Genomic DNA, 21,618 nt, shown 5'->3' with positions numbered 1-21,618 from the left:
CCTAGCCCCTACAGGGAATATTCTGTGTTGAGATAGTGGCATATTCCTCTTTTATTCTAATGGTCTCATCTCATATTTTTGGACTGCACACATTACCGGCTACATCAAATTAATCTGGCAAGGTTAACCCCCAGCAGCCGAATTGCATTTCTGGCCAAGCTCACACCACAACTTTGTTATTTTAATGTCGCGGCCAAAGTGCTTTAAACACTTGTAGGTCTTCATACCCACTACATGTGGGATAATTTCCCACTTTTTGGTGGACCCCTTACTACTTGACACCAACAAAGTTCTCCCCGGCGACAAAAACTTTCGGCAAGTCCCCACCGGTGGCATTTAAAAACCCTTCGCTACAAAAGACATCCAACACCACAAAAGACATTGTTAGGAATTTTTTTTGCCACAACCTGTGCCATCCACCTGCACTAGACAAGTACAGTTAGCCCACTTGTGCCTTGACACAGATCCATGTGAAAGCCACACAGCATCACCACAAGTGGAGACGTCATCGAGGTCAAACCTACATAGTTAGCAATCTGAGTCATCAACCACATCTACCCCGTACACTGAATCAACTATACATGTCATTTTTTGTCGCACAATCCGTACAATGCTAATGTCAGCTACCATGTCACCAAGGGGGCCCATTTTTTGTTTACGTCAGTAGTTCACTATCTTAAAATTGACGACCATCTAACTATCATCCGAAGGCCAAATAGAACTATTGCGACGGTCGTTTGGACGTCAAATTTAACCTTGTTGTTTTCTTATCAGGCCCCTCTCTAGACTCTTGTTTGATTTGACAGCTCAACTTTGGGAGGCCATATCTCAGTCATACGAGCTCCAAATCAGGTGTAATTTTTTTAATTTTGGCTAGAATTTCTTTAAAAAATTAGTGGTGTAGTTATTTTCTAGTTTTGGTGCACAGATTTGTTAGAAATTAAATTTTTTTATGACTGTACTTGTCCAATCCTCTATTTTGCAACTTCCATTGCTCCATACGGGCTCATCTAGACTCAAAAACAGGTTCTATTTTTTTGAAAGTGTGTAATTTTTCATCTACTTTCCAGATTTGCAATCAAATTATAGGCTTGTGTGGACAAAAAAGTCACTTTCAGAAATAAGTCCTTTCTTTGCTTTGTATTGCTTCAAAATTGTTGTACATTATAAAGTTTCAGATTTGTACTCCATAAGGAGGTTGTAAAAAGGTAAAATTAGAAGTCCACTAAGGCCAAAATTGGCTATTGTAAACACACTACGTATAAAGTGCCAAAATCTTTCATTTTGGGAAGTTTCTTGATTGAGGGAAAAGGGGGGGTGTTTCCTGGTGTTGTGTTCCTCTTTTCTTCTTGTTATTTTTTATTTCTTGCATCATGGGAAATCTTAAATTTCCAAAATTAACACCACATAACTATGCTACATGGTCTAGATTAAAATGAACTGTCAATTAATGCATAATGAAGTTTCTCAATATGTAGATGGTACCATTCCTAAACCAACAAGTGATCAAGTATCTAGAAGTGAAATCTCTTCTTAAGAATCTGTAGATAGGAAAGCCCTAGGTGATATTATGTTGGGGGTTGAAGACAAAATCCTCTATTAGATCGAGAAGTATAAGACATCCAAGGAAGCTTGGGATGCCCTCAAAAACCTATATGGTAGAGTGTCTGAGGATGATGTTTACAAAATTGAAGATGAACTTGTCTCCCTAGATCCTAAGACATTTGATTTTATACAGGATTTCATCATTAAGGTGAATGAATTAAGAATGAAGCTTGATGATTGTGGTAGTCTTATTAAAGATGACAGGTTGATCTATCTCATTCATAATAAGCTGCCATCTGAGTACTTCACATTTGTTTCTTCTTACAACACCACAAAGACTACATTAAGGGTTGCCTATCAGAAAGTCACTATTGATCGTTATGCTCAACTGTTGGATGATGAAGAAAAGAAGTTACAATCAATGGGAATTCTCCAATCATCTAAGTCTAAGATGTTGGTGGCCAATAATGAGGGTTCTCAAAATTTAGCTGGTCAAACTTCAAATAAAGGAAATGGCAAGAAGAAGAAGTGGAAAAATAACACACAAGAGGATACAAAAAAGACAACACCACCATCAAATCAACAAGGCAATTCTTCCTTGAATTCAAACAAGAAGGGGGACACTATTAAGGAGAAGAAAAAGTGTGCCTATTGCAAGAAGTTGGGTCATGATGAACATGAGTGTTATCATAAATAAGATTGATAGTTGACGACCATCATGAAGAAACACAATGTTCCACTGCCTAATGCTTATAAGGAGAAAGGATCTTCATCTTTAGATTCAAAGGGAAAAGGGAAAGCACTTATGGAAAATTCAAGTTCTTCAATGGAATGGATTCTTGACTCAGTTGCCTTATACCATATGGGTTCTTCAAAAGGAGACTTTTCTTCATTGAAGCAGTTCAAGGTATCGCACATATTTGTAGGAGATGATACAAAAATGGAAGTTGAAGGGAAAGGACACGTGGAGATGGAAAATGAAGAGTTCAAAGACATTCTCTATGTTCTTAACCTAAGCTCTAATCTCCTCTCAATTTACCAAATCACTCACTATGGAGATGGCAATAAATTTGAGTTCCTTCCTGATTTAGTAATGGTGCACAATCTAAAAGATGATTCATTGGTTGTAGTGGGGAATGTTAATCATGACACAAGGTTGTATTCTTTCTCCCACTTTGTGCCTAAGTCTCCTTCACATGCCTTGTTGACTTAATCTCATTCTCAAAGTACATTATGGCATGAGCCGTATGGACATCTTGCCTTCTGCTATCTTCATCAACTTTTCTCAAACAATATGGTCAAAGGTCTACCTACAATCAACTTTTCTAAAGGTGAATGCTCAACATGTTCAGTGGATATGCATCTAGAGGAGAAGTTTGCTAAAGGGAAGTCTTCAAGAGCACTGATTGTTCTTTAGTTGGTTCACATGGTACTAGTAGGTCCTTTTGCAATGACAACAATCAACCACAGTTGCTACATATTCACTTTCATTGATGAATTTTCACGCTACACATGGGTCTACTTTCTTCATCACAAGAATGAAGTGTTGGACAAGTTTCTAGCCTCCAAGACTCATGTTGAAAAGTAATCAAGGAAAGCCATCAAAGTTCTTCAAATGGACAATGAAAGTAGATACATGAACACAAGACTTAAAGACTTTTGCAAACTTGAGGGTATTGATCTTTAGAATCCACCAGCATTTAGTCTGCACAAGACATATGTTGTAGCACTAAGGATATGTACTCTTAATTTAATGGAAAATTGCATGATACAAGCCAAGTCTCTAGATCCTATACTTGAAGTCTCTAGGTCACATAATTAATAGGTCTCCTCATAATGCCTTAGATGGAAAGACTCCTTTTGAGACATGGTGTGGCTGAAAACTAGTTGCGAGACACTTCAGAGTCTTCAGTTGTCCAACATGAGCAAACATATCTTCTAGGGGATGCAAGGCACCACCACCTAGGCCTTATACTTTCATCAGATATGAAGACAATGTTGAGGCATACAAACTTATGGATCTTGAGACACATGAGATTTTCATAGAGAGGAAATTTAACTTTGAGGAAAGTTCACCCAGCTTATCATTTATTCCTCTATGTACTTCATACATTGTGGAAACTGATAGTGACACCAATGATAGTGATTCAACAGATTCAAATATGTGAGATCCTATTAACAGTTACAGTCTGCGTCACATCATCAGCACATTCCACATGCATATATAGCCATAGTGATAGGTCCAACATAACAGGGTACACCTTGTCTTCCAACTCCAGCATCAGTGGATGACTTCTTGATAGATATTTCAAGTTTGTTTGTGGAGTCCCACATAGTAGATTTGGGAGACATCATTGATGATATACATCTTCTCTTTGATGAAGAAGAGTCTTCTTCACTTGTCATTAGGGCTCACTCTGACCCTCCTATCCATTCTCTACATGATCAATCTTCACAGATTGATATGATTGTTGATCCTTATGCACATCAATTGTAGGAGGTCTCTTTATCATTTGAGGAGACAATAGGTTCTTTGGGACAGGTTCTACATTCATCCTTGCTAGATCTGCACTCATTCTTTTTAGTAGTGTTGGAAGGGGCAATAGACAGGACCCATTATGCTTTTCATCCTAGCTTTCATAAGCTTAAGTGCATTCCCCTAAGTTGCACTTAAGGGAGGGTGTTGGTGTAAATAAGTTTTTACTATTTACACTTTACTTAAGTTTACTTAGGTTAATGCATTATTTAATTATTTATTAGTTATTCACCTAGGAGTATGCATACTCTTTTGAGTTGTCATATTGACAACATAGGAGTTAGCACTCTAATTATGCACATAGTGTCTACAGCATAGGAGTTAGCACTTTATTTGAGCACATGGTGTCTACAACATCTCTACACGTGAGAAACCTTGTCATACTTATCCTCTCATTGACAACGTATATTCATGCACAATGGAGGACATGTGCTTAGTTGTCATGCTTATCTCCTAGTTCTTTCTAGAACCATTCTAGATGCCTCTTAGAGGTATTTATATAGAGGCACTCCTAGTGTGTATGTACATATTTTTGAGATATTCATTCTCATATTGATCATTCTCTTTTGGTCTACTATTGTGCTTGTGCTTGAGTTCCTTGATCTTGGGTAATTTTGCCCTAAGGAAAATTCTTACAATGTCAAGCTTTGATACACATGCATGTTATTTGACTTCTATTCTCTATTTAATTAGTAAAAGCTATAATTTTCTTTTATTTTTAAAAAATATATATAATTGCAAAATTATTATATACTATAATTATATTTCAACATATTATTTCACATCTGTAATTATCAATGATATTTTATTTATTACAACACTTTATTTGATATATATTGAACAAAAATTATACATTTTTAATACAATACTAGGTTTAGTATACTTTGAGATTTGAAATCCGTAGGAATTTAAAATAAAAACAAAGTAAAGAGAAAATACTATAAGAGATAGGGAAAATTGAAAGAATATATAAAAAACAATGTAGATGTAGAGAGAAAATATAAAATTCAAAGTCAAATAATAAAATAATATATAGGAAGGCAAGAGCCTACAACACAATGGAAATTTGTGTGCTTCTTATTTAAGAGGTGTTGGGTTCGAGTCTATTTGAGTTAAACACTTAATAATAATTCATTTCATACATAATAATAATGAATCGAGGAAATAATTAATTAATTTCACACAGAGAAAAAAAAATTAGAAGTATAATATTTTAGCAGATAGGCTATTTGTGGGAACTCAGAAACTCCTAGGGTTTACCCTATTTTTTAATCTCTTTTTTTTTGGCTTTGGTAGTTGTTATGGTTTGCTTAAACTTATGAGAAAAAGTGCAAAACTACACACTTATTGTGAAAATAATATAATAATATTTTTTATTTATTTTGAATTAAGTATGATTTTTTTAATCTAATTTAGTTTTAGTATCTAGGTTGCTTAAAACTTAATAAAAAATCTACATAGTTATTGTGGAAATAATATCATAAAAAATTTTAATTTTTGAATGAAAATAATATCACAATATTTTTATTTTTGGAAAATAAATATTCTATGTTCAACTTTATAATATTTAAAACGATTATTATTGTTTATAATAATAACTTAATTATTAGTTCTTAGTCATTTATTATTTATTGATATTTTTATAATATTGTTTTATTATTGTTTATTAATTTTTTTACCATATTTTGTGCAATATTTTTAGTTACTTTAACTTAACTTAATTAGTTCTAACTATAACAAATATTTTGAAATTTTTGAAAATGAATTTTTCTATTATACAATGAAATCTATCTTTCTTTTTTATCAGTAAATGATCAAGGCCTTATTAATTATATTATTAAGAAAAAAAAAGAGTACATTTGTCTCTATTCAAATGGACAATGGTAGGAAAGAACAGAGAAGAAAACCTCTTGTCTCGCTTGGGACCACTAGGCCCTATACTATATACAATAGTAGAAGGAGCATACCCCAGTATCATATTACAATTTCCATTTAATATTGTTTGAATTTTTTAAGAAGCCTGCAAATTATAAGGGTTTTTTAACTAAGATGTTCCACACTTTTTTTTTTGTATCTTTCAATCAGAGAGAGATTTGATGAAGGGTTTTTCTCTTTGGTCTTTTGAGATAAGCCAACATTATCTTTTCTAGTATCTTAATTGTGATCTTACTTTTTCTAGCTTTAGTATTTCTTCCTATGTCCTTGCAACTACCAAACATCTCAACCTTGCTTATAGCCATTAGTCATCATATGCTCCAAATTTACCATATATCTTAACGTGACTAAATTTTAACAAAATTCAATGTAGAAGACATAATAACAATATACTACAGTTTATAGAGAGAAAGAAAATTAAGTACAATTCATAATATCTATAAGGGCCCGTTTGGTTGCTAGAATTGGACCAGAATTAGAATTACGGTAACCTAGTTTTGTTAAATTGGTTGTTTGGGTCAAAAATAAAAAAGTGGAATTAGAATTGTAGTATTCTAATTTTACCCCAAAATGAGGTTACCACACTTCGACTCAGATAGGTGGATTTGAGAATTCAATCCTATGTTTTGATTTTTGAAGATTAGAATAAAAGTAAAATGAAAACATTTTTGAAGTCTGTTGCCTTTGTTAACCTAAAATATGTTTTACCATATTACCATGCCGCAAAAAAAAAAAAATCATCATTTTTACAAGTTTCAGGTTTCGTTCGGCTATGAAGATGATTTTTCTACTCTCATTGAAATGATCAATTTCAAAATATTATTTGTGTGATATAAGCAAGGGAAACCAACTCATTTCTATCAAATCCATGCCCAATCCATAATGTGGGTTGTGTCGAATCCATGCCCAAAATGAACTTGTAAGCTGATCCTCTGTCATCAAAATGAGTTGGCCATTCAAGGAACCAATTGGACAAGCAGCACAAAGGGAAAGCAATTTGCACATGTGACCATAATTATAGATGAAGGCAACCTTGTCGTGCTTGCCACAAATGGAGATCATCGGGGAGTCATTTGATAATCTAACAAATACTCTTCTTGTTGGAAGAAAGTTTAAACTAAGCCATACCCTCTTTGAATGGGCTTCTCCAGACTCCACACAACTGTGAAATATAGGTTTTCTCTTTAAATGGATGAAGCTCTTGGCATTGCTTTGTTTGTAGATCCAAATAATATTTTTAAATTCCAATTCCAATTTTATAAACCAAACACTAAAGATGTATCTTCCCACTCATCTTCCAGGATAACCAAACAAGAAAAATCTTTTTTTTTCAAAACCTGATTTTGAAATTCAAAACATGGTTTTGACAAAACTAGGTTTTAAATCAAAACCCAGTTTTGCTAATTCCACAAAAACAATGGGCCCTAAAGGATTAAATGATCTTCTATTAATCTAATAGGAAGCTTTACATGCTAATAGAGATTAAATATCCTTCTTGTTTATCAAAATCAAATACGAGATAACAATGAAGAGAGGAAGTGCCAAAGAGGGAAGACAATCAAACCACTTAAAAATCTAGCTTGGGAAGCCATGAGCCAAAATTCTCAGAAGATCAAAATGACCTAAAACCAAAATGAACCCTAAATTTATAGTTGAGAAGCATAAACTTGTTAGGATTAACCACATGTAGAAATAACAGTTACATGCAAATATAACCGATATAAGAATTGACTTTCATAAATCCTTCTGATAGAGATAGTCCTCCATTAGCATTTTCCATAACTAAAAGTTCAGCCCATTAAACTTCTCAACCTTCATCTTACCCTTGTTTTTCATCACTCCCACTTGACTGTGAGACCTTCCTACAGAGGACAGCTAAAAAAAAATGACAAAAGTCTGACTAAAAAAAATTACGGTAGTTTGGCTTCGATACCACTTGTGAGGATTTACCACAGATAGAAATAATAACAACATGAAATATAACCAATATCAAAAAATAATATGTTACATAGAAGAGAAAATAAGACATAAAGATTTAACATGGTTCACCCAATCCCTAGGCTACATTCACCAATATCAAGTCCATTATTATTATTATTATCTAGTAGTTACAATCTGCAATTCCTTAGAGCTCAATACTACCATAAGAAGCTACAATATCACCACTCATTATGAAATCTCGAACCCTAAGTCATTTTATACAAGATTTTGTCACTTACAAAATTAGGGCTAGAATAAGTCATCTAATAGAAAAATAATACTCGACACCTTTTACAATATAAGGTCATTTTTGGCTTCAAGAGTATTGCCCCCAAAAACCCCTATAGGGGTGTTTCCCCTCGACCCCACCCTATACTGTGACAAGAAGCACACCTAGGGTGTTGCCCCTTGGCTACCTCCAAACCCCTATAGAAATAATATGGAGGGAAACCACACTTAATAAACTTTTGTGTCTAATTAGGCTTCACATCACAAGAAAACTAATATAACTCCCTTCCAATTGGATTGATCTTTAAAATTAGAACCAAATACTAGATTTTTTTTTAAAAACCTAGCTTTGATCTTGAAAGGAGAGTGGGAGCCTTGGAAAAAAAAAGCACTATATAGAAGGGCATAAAAATTTAACATTTACCAAAATAGAGAGAGAGAGAGAGAGAGAGAGAGAGAGAGAGAGAGAGAGAGAGAGAGAGAGAGAGAGAGAGGGCTAAGACCTCTAAACCTCGAAGGAACCAATCCAACATTAAAAATCCAAAGAAATAGAACAGAAGGAGACCCTGTACAAAGCTACAAAATTCTAGAAGAGGGTCATCATGATCAAGGATCTTCATCTTGCTTCCAGTTGACCATGATTAGATCATCCACTTCCTCCAAGTTGGTTACCATAGAGCTAGGAGCTAGAAAAAATGCCATTTTCTCCCTACTAGATTATACATATTTGGGAGAGAAAAATTCAATTTTTTAAAATTTGAGAACTCCACCCCTAGTTTGATATATGAATCAAATGCTCTCAAGTAATTAATGATCCATTCCTAATTTTGATCCAAGACAATTCCCCTCCATCTAAGAAGAAAGGTAATGTGTGTCTACATCTTAGCTCACTCCCTATTGAACAGATTTATATCTCTAATGTATAAAATTGGGTGTGTGATTAGGAGGACATGAAATGTAAAGTTCAACATGAGGAATCTCTAGGTGCCTATCAATACTAAGGACAACATGCTCTAGGCCCTCTAACAAAATAGGGTAAAAAATATTGTAGCACACACGAATTATCTCTCATTGCTCTACATGAGCCCTAGATAGACATGCTATGAAAGAGACTAGGATCAAACTGTTGGTACACTAGGTGCAATTGTAATTGAAACATTTCTCCCCTTAAACTTGTTAGAATTAACCTCAGACAGAAATAACAATTACATGAAAATATAACCAATATCAAAAAATAATAGATCTCACGTAAGAGAACACAAGACACCAAGATTTTAATGTGGTTCACCCAATCCCTACGCTATGTCCACCAATAGAAAGTCCAATATTATTATTATCTAGTGATTACAACCTGAATATAATCCATAATCCCTTACAACTCAATACCTCCACAAAACCAATTTTTGCATCACACATTATGAAAATCCTAACCCTAAGCCCTTTTTATGCAAGCTTTTTGCCACTTACAAAATTAGGGCTAGAAAAATAGAAAAATAGTAGCCGACACCTTTTACATTATAAGGGTATTTTTGTTGGAATTATAATAGGAAAGGTAAAATTCTGGTGGGGGGGTGAATTAATAGTTTAACCTGGGACCCATAAAACTTTCACCACACATCCATCTCATAAATTTAGCAAGTAAACTAAAATAACATGTAAAGCATGTACATCTAAAGCATCTAAACATTCACACACATATAACACCAGATATGATTACCCAGAAACCCTCCAGTAAGAAGGTAAAATTGAGGTGGGGATGACACCCACAAATGTTCACTAATACAGTAATAAAGTGTATCTAGTGAAGGTTGCAATATTTTGACCATGAAACATGGTCAACCTTATGAAAATTCTACCCTGTTAAAGGCTTACAAAGACTGCTAGGTCTTACCCTGTTAGAGAATTTCAACACCCTGTTAGAAGTGTGCCTGGTTAAAGGACTTTAACTCATAATTCAGTAAGCACTCTGTTAAAGGATTTCAATACAGCCTATTAGGACTACTCTGTTAAGAGATTTTGACTGAAATCACATGTTAGAATGTCATAGCATTGATCCTGTGGTTAGTACTTGGTTTCTTGATGAAAAATCACCTCTAAATTGATGTATTATCGATCCTCCTTGATCAAATGTCTCTTTGTTGTATCCTTTTCCTTTCCTCTATTTTTCTCTAACTGATTCTGCAATGTAGTCTTACTTGATAACTCCTTAGTCACCATGAATGCTCTATTTGCACATGAGAACTTCTCTCTTCACTCCTTCAACAACTTACGCTCTTCATATCATAGATAGTTTAGAGTTTTTTCTCCTTAAAATGACTTTGGTGACTTAGGATTAGTTATGAATCCAAGGCTGTGATTCATCCATTTTATCGCTTAAATCTTCCCTTTTTCTAATTGGTTGCATGTAATTACATTGGGAATCCAACTTAAGATTTGTCCTTATCTCTAGAAATATCGTAATTCATATTGAAGTTGGCTCAAAAAAGGTTTACATAGTTATTTTTTCCTTAACAAAAAAACATGTCAAAATTATGTCACTTGGCATCTGAAGTCTTTGATGCTCGACATATATTGTTCTCTATTTTGTGACTCGACATTTATATCACTCGGCATCCACTATTTACTCAACTTCTGTGTTACTCGGCATACACTATCTACTTGACACTTTGCATGACATGACATGTGAATGGCTCAAAACTCACTGTTGACTCGACATCCTCTATAATATATACATGTTGTGCTCGACATGTACTACTTGTTCAGCATAAACTAAGTAAATAACTTAAGTGTGTTAACACTCACTTATCAAAAGCAATCTAAGACCAATAATTTTTGGCTTCGAGGACACTGCCCCTGAAAACCCCCACGAGGTTGTTGCCCCTCGACCCCACCTTGTACTACGATAGGGAGCACCCCTGGGGTGCTGCCCCCAAACCCCCATAGAAATAATTTAGAGGGAAACTATGACAAATAAACCTATGAGTCTAATTAGGCTCCACATCACAAAAATCTCCTACTTGGAGACTAATTATGCTCCACAACAATAACCTCCCACTTGGAGACTAATCATAGCACTACTAAACCTATATCTCCCACTAGAATATCAAACTACATAGGACTCTGTTGTTCTTTTATTCTATTCAGTCGAGAAGACCAACTGAAGTTGAAGAGGAGTTCAACTTCTCCCTTGTCACTACCTTTGTAAACATATTCATTGGATTGTCATTTATATGTATCTTCTCTAGATTTAATCCATCATCCAAAACTAACTAAATGAAATGGTACCGCAATTGTATGTGTATTGTCTTTGAATGCGAAGCTAAAAACTTTGCAAGATGAATGACACTCTCACTATCTGTAAATAAATAATTATCCTTCTAAGGGTGTCCCAATTCTTCTAGGAAGAACTGAAGCCATATCATCTCCTTAGTTTCCTCTGTAGAAACAACATACTCTACCTTTATAGTGGATAAAACATTAGCCTTTTATAACCTAGAAACCCAACTCACGACTACCCCACCAACAGTAAATTTATAATCTATAGTATTCCACCTGGTATCAATATCCCCTACCAAATTTGAGTCAAGATATCCATGTAAATCAATAGTAGAGCCCCCAAAATGTAAACACTTGCTAGATGTTCCTCTCAAATATCTAATAATCCATTTAACTACATTCCAATTCTCAATTCCTAGATGACTCATATACTTGCTAACAACCCCCACTGCATGTGCAATATCTGGCCTTGTACATACCATACATACATCAAGCTTCCTACAGCTGAAGCATAAGGTACCTTAGACATTTTATCCTCCTCTTCTTGTGTCTCTAGACACATCTCCTTAGTCAACTTCAAATGACCAGGTAAAAGTGTGCTAACAACTTTAGCATTCTCCATAGAAAAATGTTCAACACCTTCTCATTATAATTAGCCTAAGATAATGCCAATTTTGTGTTCTTCCTATCTCTGCAAATCTTCATATCAAGAATTTGTTTTGCTACCCCCAAATCCTTCATAGCAAATGCATGTGCTAACTTTTTAGCCCCTTAATGTGATCCATGTTAGGCCCAACTACAAGCATATCATCACATATAAACATAAAATAATGTAGCTATCATCATCCAACCTCTTAAAATAAACACAATGATTGAATGGCACCTACTATATCCGTGCTCATGTATAAACCTACCAAATTTTATATATCATTGCCAAGGTGTTTGCTTCAAGCCATATAAACTTTTCTTCAATCCACACACTAAGTCCTCCTTGCCTTTGACGTCAAATTCTCATTGATTTTGTAAAACCTTTTTACCTGCAGGCAACTTGCATAAATCTCATGTCTTATTTTTCAGCAAAGAGTCCATTTCATCTTTCATTGCAAACTCCCACTGAGTCTTTGTATCCACCTGCATAACTTTATCATAACATTCAGGTTTACTAGCATCAGTAAGTAAAATAGAATACAAAGGAGAAAATCTTTCTAGAGGTCTACTTATCCTTGTTAACTATCTAACATTCACTGGGGTGTATGGTATTTTTTGTTGTGGTTATTTCAGATCATGAGGAATTGTTGGAACATTAGCTTTTGGAGTATTATCCAACACTACATAATGATTTTATTTCTTCTCATGCTGTTGTAACAGATCTTTGTAAAACACTTTCTCATTGAATATGGCATCCCTGCTTCTTATAATTTTATGATTTACAATATCCCAAAGCCTATAACCAAATTCATTAATGTCATATCCAACAAATACACATTTCTTTGACTTAGCTTCCAGCTTGGTTCTATTTTCAGAATCAACATGTGAAAATGCTTCACAACCAAAGGTTTTGAGAAAAGAATAACTCACCTTCTTACCAATCCATGCTTCCTTTGAAATAACACAACTCAAAGGAATAAAGGGCCTCTATTAATCAAATATACAATAGTATTCATAGCCTCCAACCACATGTTTAAGGGAAACCTAGCATGCAACCTCATGCTTCTTGCATGCTCCATTATAGTCTTGTTTATGCGTTCAACCACTCCATTTTCATGTGGAGTCCTTGAAATAATTTTTTATCTATGAATACCATTAGTGAATAAATAATGTTCAAATTTATGACTACAATACTTACCACCATTATCAGATTTGAGACATTTTAATTTCTTTCCAGTCTCATTTTCAACCCCGCATTTCCATTTTTTAAAAATTTGAAATACATTAGATTTGTCTAAGGAAATAAACCCATAATTTTCTAGTTGCATCATCAATAAATGTAATATAATGATGAGAGCCACCAAGGGAAGATACCCGAGCTGGTCTCCATATATCTATATGTAGAAACTTCAATTTCTCACTTTTATTTTTATTTCCAGTCTTCACAAAACCCACTCTCTTTTGTTTTCCATACACACAACTTTCACATAAATCCATATTAACACATTTTAAACTTAGTAAAATTTTCTTTGAATGAAGTACTTCCATACCTTTCTCACTCATGTGCCCAAGTTTTTTGTGCCATAGTACTATATTAGAATCTGCAATAGCTATTTGTTCTCCCTGCTCAATTGCAACAACTATTATTGAACATTCATTTTTCTCTGAAATAGTCAAAGTAGAAGGAACAATATGACCTCTACAAAGATATAAGGTGCATACTTTCACACCTTTTCTATTACAAGGGAACCTTTTGAAACCTTCCAATTTTTATCATTAAAAGTAACTATACAACCGGAACATGTCTTACCTAATGTAGTAGCTAATGATTCCCATTCTGCAACTTAATCTTAACTTTTTCCTTACCAACAATCTAATAGGGTTCATTATCCCCCAACAAGCCAAAATCCCCTTAGACATAATCAATGAAATAACTTCTATGAGGTGTAGCATGAAATAAAGCACCAGAATCTAAAACTCATGAATCATCAACACTTTCTAAAGACAAAAGCAAAGCATCCTATTCAAATTTGTTATTTACTATATTTGCCTCCTTGTTCCCTTTTGGTTTATCTCCTTCATTATTCTTTCAAGTCCAACAATCTTTCTTCTTATACCCTATTTTACCACAGTACCAACAATCTCTTGGTCCTCTAGATTGAGACCTATTGCCCTTTGACTTTCCTCTTGATTTCTCATGATTTTTAGAAATATTTCCTCTCTCAATCATTTGGCCTCTAATTTGTGTGTTCAAAGCACTTCCTAATATAGATCCACCTGAGGATTTCCTATGAGTTTCTTTACTCAAAATGACACCAATCACATCATCATATTTTAGGGTATTAGTTTCAGAAATAGAATTACTAATAGGCATTACCAAGTCATTCTAGCTTTCAAGAAAAGAAAACAAAATCAAGAGAGCCCTAATTTCTTCATCAAAATTAATATCCATAGAATATAATTGACTAGTAATAGTATCAAACTCATTTAAATGATCTACAATAGATCCACCTTCTGTCATGTTCATATTAAATAAACACTTCATGAGAGATACCTTATTTGAAGCGGAGGGCTTTTCATGCAATTTTGCTAGGTTTTCTATCAACTCTTCCATCATCTTCACTTTTGTAATGTTAAATGTTATTGATGGTGCCAAGCATAATCGAATGCTTCCAAGTGTCTTTCTATCTAAAATCTTTCATTCTTCATTCATCATAGTTCCCAAGTTTTTAGTTTTTCCTTCCAATGACTTCCATAAATACTTTTGATAGAGATAGTCCTCCATTTACATCTTCCATAACTGAAATTTTTGCCCATTAAACTTGTCAACCCTCAGCTTACCCTCATTTGTCATTGCTCCCACTCAATCGTGAGACTCCCACTCAACTATGAGACCTTCCTACAAAGGATCGCTAAAAAAAATGAAAATGATGGCCTGGCTAAAAAAATGATGATTATCTGGCTCTAATACCACTTCTTAGGATTAACCTTAGATAGAAATAATAGTTACATGCAAATATAACCAATATAAAAATAATAATAGATCACACATAAGAGAACACAAGATACCAATATTTAACATGGTCCACCCAATCCCTGGGCTACATCCACCAATAACAAGTTCAATATTATTATTATCCATTGATTATAACCTAGTTACAATCTATAATCCCTTACATCTCAAAACTGCCACAAAAACTAATTTTTGCATCACACATTATAAAAATCCTTAACCCTAAGCCCTTTTTATACAAGCTTTTTATTGCTTACAAAATTAAGGCTAAGAATTTAAAAAATATATTAGTCAATGCCTTTTACAATATAAGGGAATTTTTGGCTTTAGGGGTGCTACCCCCGAAGACCCCCGCAGGGACATTACCCCTCAACCCCACCCTATACTTCCAGAGGGAGCGCAACCCCAAACCCCCATAGAAATAATCTGGAGGGAAACTATGTTGAATAAACCTCTGAGTTTGATTAGGTTCCAAATCACAAAAATCTCCCACTTGGAGACTAATCCAGCTCCACAACAATAACCTCCCACTTGGAGGCTGATCATAGCATTACTAAACCTATAGCTCCCACTAGAATATCAAACCAACCTAGACTTTTTTGTTCTCTTATTTTATTCAGTCAAGAAGACCAACCAAAGCTGAAGAGGAGTTTGGCTTTTCCCTTGTCACTATCTTTTCAAACATATCAGTTGGATTGTCATTTGTATGTATCTTCTCCAACTTTAATTGTCCATCACCCAAAATTGACCAAATGAAATGGTACTACAATTGTATGTCATGCTCCAGGACCCTGCAAGGGCACACACACACACACACACACACACACACATATATGTATATATACATATATACATGTACATGATCTATATATGTATGTATATATGTGTGTGTGTGTGTGTGTGTGTGTGTGAACTTTTAAGCTAATATTCTTATATAACTATATATAAAAGAATAAATATTGAGAAAAGAAGAAAATGAGGAGATAAATTCTCAAGGAACTATCAAAACTAGAAGCATAAATGAAACAAGGAAAGAATAAAAACACCCAACATGGTGATGTAGTACCAAGTATCTACTACAATAGTACATTCGGTAGATGTGTGTGTGTGTGTGTGTGTGTGTGTGTGTGTGTGTGTGTACATATTAAACTAGAGAAAACCAAGGAGACTAAAGGGGGGAAAGGAACACGTTGGACCAGGAAAGGCGACAAAGAGACAAGGAGCCACAGGTTAATAGGTGTGGGGGTGGGGGGGACATCAAGAAGGATGATGGTGATTGCTCAAACCTAATAAGGTTGCCATGATTGACTCAAGGTCCACCCATCATATCAGTTGAGGTTAACAGGATGATGAATGATTTCAATAGTCTCTTTGAACTTCCTCTTGAAATAGTTGTCCTCCTTAAAAAGAATTTGGGTGCTCTCTAGAGACAAATGTGGTGTTTGGACAAAGATGAATACTCTGCTAAAGCTAATTTATGGATCCTATCATGCTTGATGTCAGCAATATGCTCACATATTTTAGTGTAGAACGGGAAACTAGTTTCACCTATATAGGGTGCACCACAGGAGCACACAATCATATAGACTCCAGAGTCTAGAAAAGCATCCTTGGAGTCCTTGAATGGGAGGACATAGTTTCTGACTCGAAGGCCCTTCTTGGATAAAATTTTGATAATCTTTTGAGAAATACCTTCAACATATATATATATATATATATATATATATCTTCTATCATAATTGCTTGTGTGATACTATCTTCCCCTTTTGTCTTTAGGGTTTTGGTGACTTTATGGTGTGTGGCTTTTTAACCTTGTCCATGTTGGGTGTTTTTGTTCTTTGTTTCATTTATGCTTCTAGTTTTAATAGTTCCTTAAGGATTTGTCTCCTTAGTTTCTTTTTTTCTCCATATTCATTCTTTTATATGGAGTTATATAGGAATATTGTGTGTGTGTGTGTGTGTGTGTGTGTGTGTGTGTGTGTGTGTGTACATATATATGTATATGTATATATGTGCGTGTATGTGTATATTTATGTGTGTGTGTGTGTGTGTGTGTGTGTGTGTGTGTGTGCGTGTGCATATGTATATTAGTTTACTCATTTATTTCATATCTTTTCATTTCTTATCTTTTTGTATGCATCAATTTGCTTGCATTTTTTATATATAGATATATACATATATTTACATATATGTATATCTCTATATATAAAAAATGCATACATACATACATACATACATACATACATACATACATATATATATATATGTATGTTAGAAATATAAGAGGAGTAACTAAGGGGGAGGGGGGGGGGGGGGGGGGGGGGGGGGTGGGGGTTGAATTAGTTACCACAAAAAAAAATCCAAGATCCCTTAAGATTTCAATACAAAACCAAAACTCTCCTAAAATTGAAATGTTGTTATAACTCGGTTAACATAGGAACACTCGATTTACGCTAAGAATTATTGTCACTCGATAAATGCTAAAATTACCACTTCTTAAGATGTTTAGTAAGTTTAACCTTGATTAACTTAGTTGCAAAATCTTAAATCAAATAACATGAACATAAGAGACACCAAGATTCAAAGTGGAAATCCATTTTGGGAAAACCACCAATTGCAACTAGTTACTATTTTTCACTCTTATGAAGTGAGCCTTGTTAGGAGTCAACCCTATTAAAGGTTACAAAAAACACTATTAGGTGTGATCATATTTAAGGTTTTAGTTCATCCTATTAGGAGTGACCTTGTTAGAGGTCTTTAGACACTTCGATCTAGAAATGCCACCTTGTTAGAGGATTTGGCAAATAGCTATTAGGCTAACTCTATTAGGAGATTTGATTCACTGCTACAATTATTAGAGAGTAACAATGAATTGATCTAATGTATGATTCAACTATCTTTTTTGATTTCAAATCTTTGCTCTAGCTTGAATATTTTATCCTTCTTGATCAGAATGTTCTTTGCATCTCGATCAACTCAGATACTGTGATATCCTTCAAATTTGCTTCCTTGATTTATCTTTTCAATCTCATTCTTCTTCACAATTCAATCCTCAAGTTGACCTTATATTTATATGATTTACCTTGTCAAGACAACTTTAATACACTTTCAAACAAATAGAGTTCATCCAATGAGTTAGCTAGAACTAACCAACTGAACTGTCAGATCAAATATATTGATACAGGAAAATCCTTTGTTAGCTGACCCAGCTTGGTCAACACTAACTCAAAATAACTTTTCTTCAGACTTCCTTTGGTAACTAAGTGAGCTTGGTTAATATTGGTTCCATATGCCAACTTTTTTTGGTAACCAAAGGAACTTAATTAACACTGGTTCTATGTTTTATTTCCTGGTATGCTTGGCATACACAAGAAACTTCCTGCAATGGCTAAGTGAGCTCGAATGACACTAATCTCTTGGTAAAGACTTGGAATTTGTGTAACATCAAAGATAAGATACAATTAAATAAGTGTATTCAACAATCTCCCTCTTTGGCATTGATGGCAACACAACATGTCATGATACAAAGAATTTTTTAGAGAGAAAAAAATATAAGGATAAAATCCTTAGTTTTATTTTGATTCTCATCCATGAGAAATCCATCTACTAGTGTGAACTCCCTCTGACCTTAATCTCTTTAATTTCTCTAATTGTAATTTTGCCCTCTAACAACAAACTCTCCTCTTTGACATCTAACTCAAAAATTTTGATTTCTGATATGATAAACTCTCCTTCTTTATTGATACAAAAATTTCTCTTATCTAAAAAACTCTCCCTCTTTGATAGCTCATGCCAAAGAAAAAAATCAATGTAGTTTCCATGTACTTGATGTATTGATTCAAATGCAATCTACTTTGTCAATACTCCATCAACTTGTCTGGTCTTCAAAGTGCTTTGTTGATGCATCACTAAAATTTGATTAGTGAGCTTTAGATAGGGTAATGAACCCTAGCTTACCTCTTAGATACAAAAATGCATCCTTAGGTAATGGCTTGATGAATATGTCTACAATTTGTTCTTTTGTATTTAGATATTTTAATCTCACCTCTTTGTCTTGCACCAATTCTCTCAAGAAATGATATTTTACTACAATGTGCTTGGTCTTGGTATGCATCATTGGATTCTTGGATATGTTGATTGCATTGATGTTATCACAGAAGATAAACAACTAGGTCCTTGATCTCCTACTTCATACCTGACAACAATTGTTTGAACCAAACAATGTTGGAACAATTGATTGCAGCTACAACATATTCTTCTTCTACTATAAATTGAGAAAGGCATTTCTACTTCTTTCTTGTCCAAGATACTAGCCTCTTTCCAAGAAATAATTCTCCACCACTAGTGCTCTTACTGACATCAACACTTCTAGCCCAACCAACATTAGTGAATTCTTTCAATTCAAAGGTGCTTTCTTTCTTATACCACAAACCATAATCTTCAGTAACCTTAGCTGTCTCATGATTTTTTTTATTGCCATCATATTATTTTCTTTAGGATTAGTAGAGAATCTAGCCACAATACCAACTGCTAATAAAATATCAGGTCTTGTGTGCACTACATGCTAAAGTTTTTCAATCATTAATCTATATGTAGTCTACATTACTTCCTTGGAATCATCATTTTTGGAAAGCTTATGACCAGTAGACATAGGTGTTCTGACTAGTCTAAAATCTTCCATTCCAAGTTTCTTCAATATCTCCTTGATGTATTTTGATTGAGTAATGTAGATACCATCCTTCATCTATTGAATTTGCAAGCCAACAAAGAATTTAATATCTCCAAACATTGGCATTTCAAATTCTTTACTCATTTCCGCAAAAAAAAATTGCACAAATCATCATTTCCAATAAATAATGTATCATCCACAAATATTTCTGCAAACACTATTTTCTTATCTTGTCCTTCTTTGATGTACAAGTTGTTGTTATCATTAGTCCTTTGAAAACCAATCTTTATTAGATAATTATGTAATCTTTAATACCAGGCTCTAGGAGCTTGTTTGAGACCATACAAAGCTTTATGTAATCTACAAACCATATCCCTTTTGTTAGGATCAATGAAACCTTTTGTTGCTCAATGTAGACTTCTTCTTCTAAGATTTCATTTAAGAATTTTGATTTCACATCCACCTGATATACTTTAAATCCTTTGTGTGTTGCATATGCAAGTAGTGTTCTAACATGTTCTAGTCTAGAAACAGAAGAAAAAGTCTCTCCATAATCAATACCTTCTTCTTGAGCATAACCCTTGAAAACTAACCTTGCTTTGTTTCTTGAAACTTCTCCATTCCCATTCAACTTGTTTCTAAATACCCATTTTGTGCCAATTACATTCTTGTCCTTGGGTCTAGGAACAAGAGTCTAAGTTTTGGTCCTTTCAATCTAATTAATCTCTTCATGCATTTCCTCAATCCAACTTTCATTTTTTAATGCATCTTTACATTTCTAGATTCAAACTTAGTAAGCAAACATGTACCTTTTAATTTGTTCCTTGTCATTATGCCTTTTGACTTATCTCTAATTATTTTCTTGGGTGCATGATGCCTTCTAATATATCTAGCAAGTCTAGGCTCCTTCTTTCTTGGCTCACCATAATCTTTTGAATCATGCTCAAGTTCCACTGTTTGTGACTCAGTTCCATCAAATGACTCAGTTTGCATTGGTTGAAACTTGGGTCCTTCTAACTGTGACTTAGGTTGCACTGGCTACAACTCAGGTTTAACTAGGGATTTTGGGGACTTAGGTGGTGAATATTGCTAATTTTCTTGAACTTCAAGTAAAGTATCAGGTTCATACTAAAAAAATTTTATGTAGTTTTCAGGTTCTTTTTAGCTTTGTTCTTCACACTCTTCTACAAATTCATCAATCTTTACATGTGCACTTTCTATAACTTTGTGAGTAGATAGATTCAAATATTTGTATGCTTTGCTCTTATTGGAGTATCCCAAGATATGCCTTCATCACTTTTCACATCAAATTTTATTTTTCTTAACTCCTTGAAGATATAACATTTTATTCCAAATACTTTGAAATAACAAACATTAGGTTTATAGCCATACCATAATTTATAAGGAGTTTGATTTGACTCCTTTTTCATCAGAACTCAGTTCAAGGTATGAGCTACTATGTTGATTGCTTCCTTCTAGTATTTGATAGCAACATTCTTCTCTGTCATTAGTGTCCTTGCACAATCCATAATTGATCTATTCCTTCTCTTACCTATGTTATTCTACTGAGGTGTACTAGGTGCAGATACATGTCTTTTGATTCATCTTTCATTGCAAAATTCATTGAATTCATTCGAGATGAATTCATCTCCTTTATTTGACTTTAGAGACTTTAGTTTCTTTCATGTTTCTTTCTCAACTCTTGCTAGATATCATTTGAACTTTTGAAAATCTACTGATTTATCCTTTAAATACATAACTGTCATCATCCTAGAATAATCATCAACA

The sequence above is a fragment of the Cupressus sempervirens genome, chromosome 11 (genome assembly GCF_028749045.1).
Source record: "Cupressus sempervirens isolate cs-2001-9-10 chromosome 11, ASM2874904v1, whole genome shotgun sequence".
Taxonomy (NCBI): Eukaryota; Viridiplantae; Streptophyta; class Pinopsida; order Cupressales; family Cupressaceae; genus Cupressus; species Cupressus sempervirens.
Note: the sequence above shows the minus strand (reverse complement) of the source record.